At 38.6% G+C, this 6,000-nt stretch overlaps 1 long non-coding RNA gene across 8 annotated transcripts in view; it reads left to right on the top strand.

Annotated features, from left to right (window-relative positions):
• Nucleotides 1-3,045: 3,045 nt before the first annotated feature.
• Nucleotides 3,046-6,000, top strand: part of LOC140632364 (uncharacterized) — a 107,663-nt gene continuing 104,708 nt past the window's right edge. For 2 of the 8 annotated variants that reach the window (XR_012029929.1, XR_012029911.1), the window contains exon 1: nucleotides 3,046-3,435. This is a non-coding gene — a long non-coding RNA (uncharacterized lncRNA). Of the gene's footprint in view, nucleotides 3,506-6,000 lie in introns of all 8 variants that reach the window. The other 6 variants (XR_012029922.1, XR_012029921.1, XR_012029902.1 and 3 more) reach the window with 6 other exon arrangements.

Raw genomic sequence — 6,000 nt, 5'->3', positions numbered from 1 at the left:
TACCACAGAACTGGCAGGTCTTTCACATGTGTATTGTTGAACTCTATGGGAAGAGGTCTTGCAGAAAGGACATATGGGGCCATAAACCAGCCTCTGCTTTCCCAGCCAAGATTGTTTCCACCTGGCAATATCATCACCTTCTAAAAGCTTTACAGCCAGGGCATTCTTTATGATTTCAGATAACACTTTTACCTCTGCTTTGTCTGGCCTGCCAAGCCCATCCCTCTCCAACCTGGCCCCTAATTCCAGCCCAGGAAGCCAGAGAAAGGGATTTAGGTCTGTGGTAGGAGCACCAGACTTCTCTATAACTACCCCCAGTGTGAGAGAGAGGATGTCATGAGAACCCACCTTCAAGAAACATGTGTTGGATTTCTATTTTTAGCCAAATTCATATTTTAACTGTGTTCCATTTTCTTCTTTTACCTTAATCAATGCTGTATTTTTCTACTTAATTCAATACTATTGAATTCCTGTTATAGACAAAGATCTTACCTAGGCCCTAAGGATTAGACAAATATGGATAGGGCAGATATAGTATCCTAGGAACTCACTAACTGATATTTTTGAAAAGTTAAATAAAAATGCAACTTTTTCCAAATCAATAAACCTGATATGGAGGCTGATTTATTAGACTGGACTAGAGTTTGAAATTCACTATGAATCAAGCAGGTTGTTGAACACCCAAATTAACTTTCTATGAAGAAAGAGAAGTCTTGGACTGTAAGGCTTGCTGAACTACACAAAATAAGTTATAAGTTTGCCTTATTTTTGTTCATTTAAAGAGAAAAATATTACCAGAATTTTTTGAATAGGGAGAAAGAATCTAGAAATAGCAAAATATGAAAAGACAGAAAAAATTATAGCGGTAAAAGGAATGCATGGACTTTTCAAGACTATGAACTCTCCAGTAATGGATTGAGGTCTGTTGACATACAAAGGAATCCTATCTAAAGCAAAGTAAGCCAATTTAATGACAAAAAAGATAATTACTATGTCTAACTAGAAAAAGCTCTCCGTACTGTCCAGTCCCCTCCCTATAAATGGTTTTCCCAATATGTGCAGGCCTGAACCAGTGTGGTCAGACAGAAGGTAAGCATCTGTCCTTCCATACCACACTTCTTCCCACCTGCGTCTCAGCTCACAGTCACCGCAGTGGATCAGAGCCAACTGATGTGACATCTTTTGCTTTGTGTTGGTTTCCTGGACTCTTCTATTCTCTGTTGGGATGAGCAGTGGGCTCTATGTATTGATTCCAATTCACAAAGAAAGGAACTGCCTGTGTCTCCCTGCTGGGACTGACCTCACAAATGTTTACTCATGAGGCTGCATGGGCAGGACTCCAGCGTCTTTCTATTGCTTGTTTGTATGGGATAGTCCAGAATGTCTTTTTTTGACAAGAACATTACTCATGCTTTTCATCTCCCTGACGTAAATTCTGCCAATTTAGTGATCACTCCTACACGTGTTGGTACCAGCCCCTAGTCTCTACTGCCTTTTGCCATAGAATATTTTTTTACAGTAGTGGTAAGTGTGCTTCTCTACCTATCTCTATCTGTAACAAAACTGAACTTGAGCTTGACTTGTGAAGTTGGGAAGAATAGCAAGTCTCATTTAATCACTTGTGATTTAAACACACGTGCACATGCTGTGCACACACACACACAAAAGAAGCCAGATGTATCGTGCGTGTCTCTTTCTGGAGTTGACAGGTTTCAGTGATGAGCTCAGCATGATGACATTTTACAAATAACACATTACCTCCACCTTCTGAGACATCGCAGCTTTGTGATTTAATATCCAGCACTCCCTCTCTCACCTGTTATTACTCTTTCAAATTCCTATCCAGGAAGAAATTTCAGTTTTAAGACATGTGATGCTAAAGCTAAGAGCAGCAACTTTCGTTTTTTCTTTTATGAGTGGTTTAGAGGCCTGAGGTGTGATTTCAGAGTGTGGCATCAGGAGAGCTGGAAGGGGAAGAATGAAGCCCAGCAGAGTGCCAGAAACTGCACTTTCTGCTCCGCCGTGTGAAAACTGCTGAATAGGGCTCTGCATTCCTCCTCCTTGGCCCTAGCAGGAGCTTCAGGTCAAGAGATCAGACCTCAAATTTGCCTGGGTACCTCAGTCAGTTGGTTGTCAGACTCTTGGTCTCAGCTCAGGTCATGATCTCAGGGTCACAAGATCAAGACCAGGAGTTAGGAGTGGGCTCTGTGCTCAGTGGGGAGTCGCTTGGGATTCTTCTGTCTCCCTGCTCCCTTCTCTCTGCTCATTCTCTCTCTCAATAAACAAAATCTTTAAAAAAAAAAAAAAGTTCAGACACTGAATGCTTCTCCAAGGAATAAGCACACTACTGTCATCACCTCAACTTTTGGCTGGGTAACACAGGTGTAGGGGGAATCTGACTCTTCGGTGGTTGAAATGATAATTGGAAATGTTATTCAACTAGATTGTGGTATATCTACCTGGTGGAATATTACACAGGCTTTTCAATGGAAAATTTGAAGACTATGAAGTAACCTGGGAAATGTTAGTGATAAAGTCTTAGTATAGGGCAGCCCCGGTGGCTCAACGGTTTAGTGCCGCCTTTGGCCCAGGGCCTGATCCTGGAGACCCGGGATGAAGTTCCACGTCGGGCTCCCTGCATGGAGCCTGCTTCTCCCTCAGCCTGTGTCTCTGCCCCCACCCCCCTCTGTGTGTGTATGTCTCTTATGAATAAATAAATAAAATCTTTAAAAAAATAAAAGATAATAAAGTCTTAGATATTAGAAATGAAGTGTCTTAAGGGCACCTGGGTGACTCAGTCAGTTAGGCATCTGCCTTTGGCTAGGGTCATGATCCTAGGGTCCTGGGATTAAGCCCCACATTGGGCTCCCAGCCTTGTGAGGAGTCTGCTTCTCCCTCTCTCTCTGCTGCTCCCTCTGCTTGTGCTTACTCTCTCTCTCTCTTTCTGTGTCAAATACATAAATGAAATCTTAAAAAAAAAAAGAGAGAGAGAAAAAGCAAGAAAGAAATGAAGTGTCCTAGTGTTATCAGTCACTGTCAGTTCTGCTGCAAGGCTTTCTAAGGAATGGGCTCCCTTTATAGCCCTCGCTCTGGAAAGTCTTAGGTCATTCTAGGAGCTATACCCCACACATGCTCAGAGATTGGACAAGCTTGACCCAAGGAGAGCTCATTCACAGATTTACCATCATTTATTCAGAGGCTGGCATACAGAGATGACCTGGACCAACTAGAGTTTTCCCCTGGGAAATCTAGAGTAAGAAACAAGGAATGAATTCCCAAGAAGCAATTTTACTGGAGCTGTAAAATTGCCACAGGCTTGAGGAAGTCAAAGACATATGCAGGATGATGTTATGAAGTGATGTAAAGAAGAAAGAAAAAGCTGGTAGAAGAAGAATGAACTTGAGAGAAACTGAATTGAAGAGAAGCCCTGAAAAGGTCTGTCCTCTGATCCATTCTGATTTGTTTGAATACTTTCTGGTACTACCACCCTTCTCCCCCATGTCAAGTAAGTCTCTGCTTTTTGAAGTTCAAAGAGCACTACTTAAAACAGTAAAGTTCTGTAGACCTCTGCTCACTAACAAATTTCTGAAAGATTTTTTCAAATGTGAATAATTCTCCTTGCAAAAAAAATATTTTTAGATCTTATAACTTTGTACCCTATAGTCAAAGTTCTCAGTTTACTGTTTCTCAAGAGGTTTTTTAGACATAACGCAGGATAGAAGAAAAAAATGGAAACCAAACAATATTCACACTCCCACCTTCCCCAAGGCTAACTTGGGACTCTTTTTCCAAGTCACACTTACACTCTCCTGCCTTCTTCTGGATGGATCCCATCTTTGGAAATTCACATAATGATGCGTACATCTCCTTTTTCTTGGAAGTCACTGGGCTCCTACCCTTAGTCATAGTATAGGCATGCATCTTTCCCATCACTAACGATGTTTTTATAAGATCAGTTATGTTACGTGCTTATGGAGAAATAACACTGTATTTGTTTTTTTTATAACTGCAAAAACATGACCAAGGAATGTATTAAATCACGCCACAAATAGAATGCTATGCATAGCAACAGATTTATAAAACACTAATTAAAAGATGATTGCTCTTCCAACCAACAAACTATTTAGAAATAATATTTGCATAATTGTGCTTCCCTTGAACATCGTCTCTGCTTCTTTTTCATAGTAATTTATTTGGTCCCTTTAAAGTAAATTTATTGATGTTTTCATGGCATTAATTTTCTCATTTGGGAAAATCTTTTTAAAAAGTCAACCTATTTAAAAGTGTAACTGAGGAGTCTTTAATGAATTTTTAAAAACAACTATTCTTTTTGTAGTGGACAAAGGTCGACACTTCTTGTGCTTCATGAATTTATTGAGTATGAAATTTGAAAAAGTCGTATTAGGTCATAGCTTTGCTTGAAAAGTAGAATTTAAAAAAAAGGAAAAAAAGAAAAATAGAATTATATACTTGCATTAGAATTAGATTTATATAATTATATCAATTATATAATTGCATTGAATTAGAGTTTTTCTTGAGATCAATAACATATAAACAAATAGTGGCTAAATGTGATTAACATTGAAATGGACTTTTAGTTCAATTTTGCTTTTTAAGTAAAACCTGACCAAGGACCAGACCAAGGTGTCAAACAGATGGAAGGAGAAACTGGTAAAAGTAGATAATTAAGGTGATTTTCTTTCCATGTTTGAGGTTGAGGCTTTCCTTCACCTGAAAGCAAACTTCATATTTTAACCACTAAAGTCTAAAAGAGTATTATTATATCTAAAAACACGAAACATTTACATATATTACTACGATGACTCCTGAGTTGGCTTGCAGTGTTGAGTAGAACATTCATTTAACATTGCACATGGATTAAAAAATGTAGGGAGAGTAGAATAGCAGCAAAGGAAGGTAGGGCTAGGTGTGTGAAATTTGCAAACCATCAAAGCCGACAACCATTCACTGCTTTAATTATGTATTTGATAGTTCCTTTATAGAGAGATTGTGAACATTTAACTTGAGTTATTCCTGTGACTCCAATAACAAGATCTGATAACAGCTCAAACCCCTTTCATCCAGAGAAGGCCTTAGTCTATACTTGCTTTGCTATACAAAGGTTGACAGATACTTTATTTATAGGGATGTGCGTAAGCCTACCTATTTGAATTGGTGAGGGTTACACCTGCTAGCCATTGAAGTCCTAAATGAATAGACCCAAACTCTATAGTTCCTTTCTTACATATATAAATAATCATATTACCAAAACAAGCCTCTGTCCTTAGCTGCTGTGCATACTCATTTGTATTAGTATTTCCAGGCATTGTAATTTATGTTCATTTCATCTGTGCCATTTTCTTGGAAGCTGCTAATGGGTTAAAAGTATGTCATCTCCTTTCCTTGGGAGCTTCCCACAGTGCTTGAGATACTGTTGTGCCCACAGAGATGGTTCAGTGAGCATTGTGGTCCCTTGAGAGAGGATTAAGTGTTCCTACCCTTCTAAGAATATGAGAAGAATGATAACTCTAAAAAATTTGTTTCAAATCAAGAGATTGGTTGGTTGCTTTTGTTTCTACTTTGTGTAAGATGAATTATTTATGGCTCTCACATCAGGAACTTCTTTTCTACTTGTACCATTTAATTCTTGTAGCCATCCCTTCAAATTATAAAAGTGATTAAAATCATTATAAATATTTCTGTGAAAAAAAACAAGAGAAAAAGTTTTGCAAAACTTTACTTATGCACAAACAGCACTTGTGTTTTCTTCTTTAGCGCTTCTTAGACTTTTCTACCCAAGCAGCTCCAGATGGCAGAAGGTCATGAATACAAACCCAGAAACCCTCAATCTTCAGTTAGAACTTGCAACAAGCTGCTATAAGCTCAACACTTCTTGGACATCTCCTATTTTATCTTATTGATTTTTCTTTCTGCGTTAGTATATGTGCTGCCAAAGTGAACACTTCTTTCTGCTTTATATTAATACTACAAAGCTGTGGT

The sequence above is a fragment of the Canis lupus genome, chromosome 1 (assembly GCF_048164855.1).
Source record: "Canis lupus baileyi chromosome 1, mCanLup2.hap1, whole genome shotgun sequence".
Classification (NCBI taxonomy): Eukaryota; Metazoa; Chordata; class Mammalia; order Carnivora; family Canidae; genus Canis; species Canis lupus.
The sequence above is the reverse complement of the archived record's forward strand: the minus strand, read 5'-3'. Positions and strand labels throughout refer to the sequence as shown.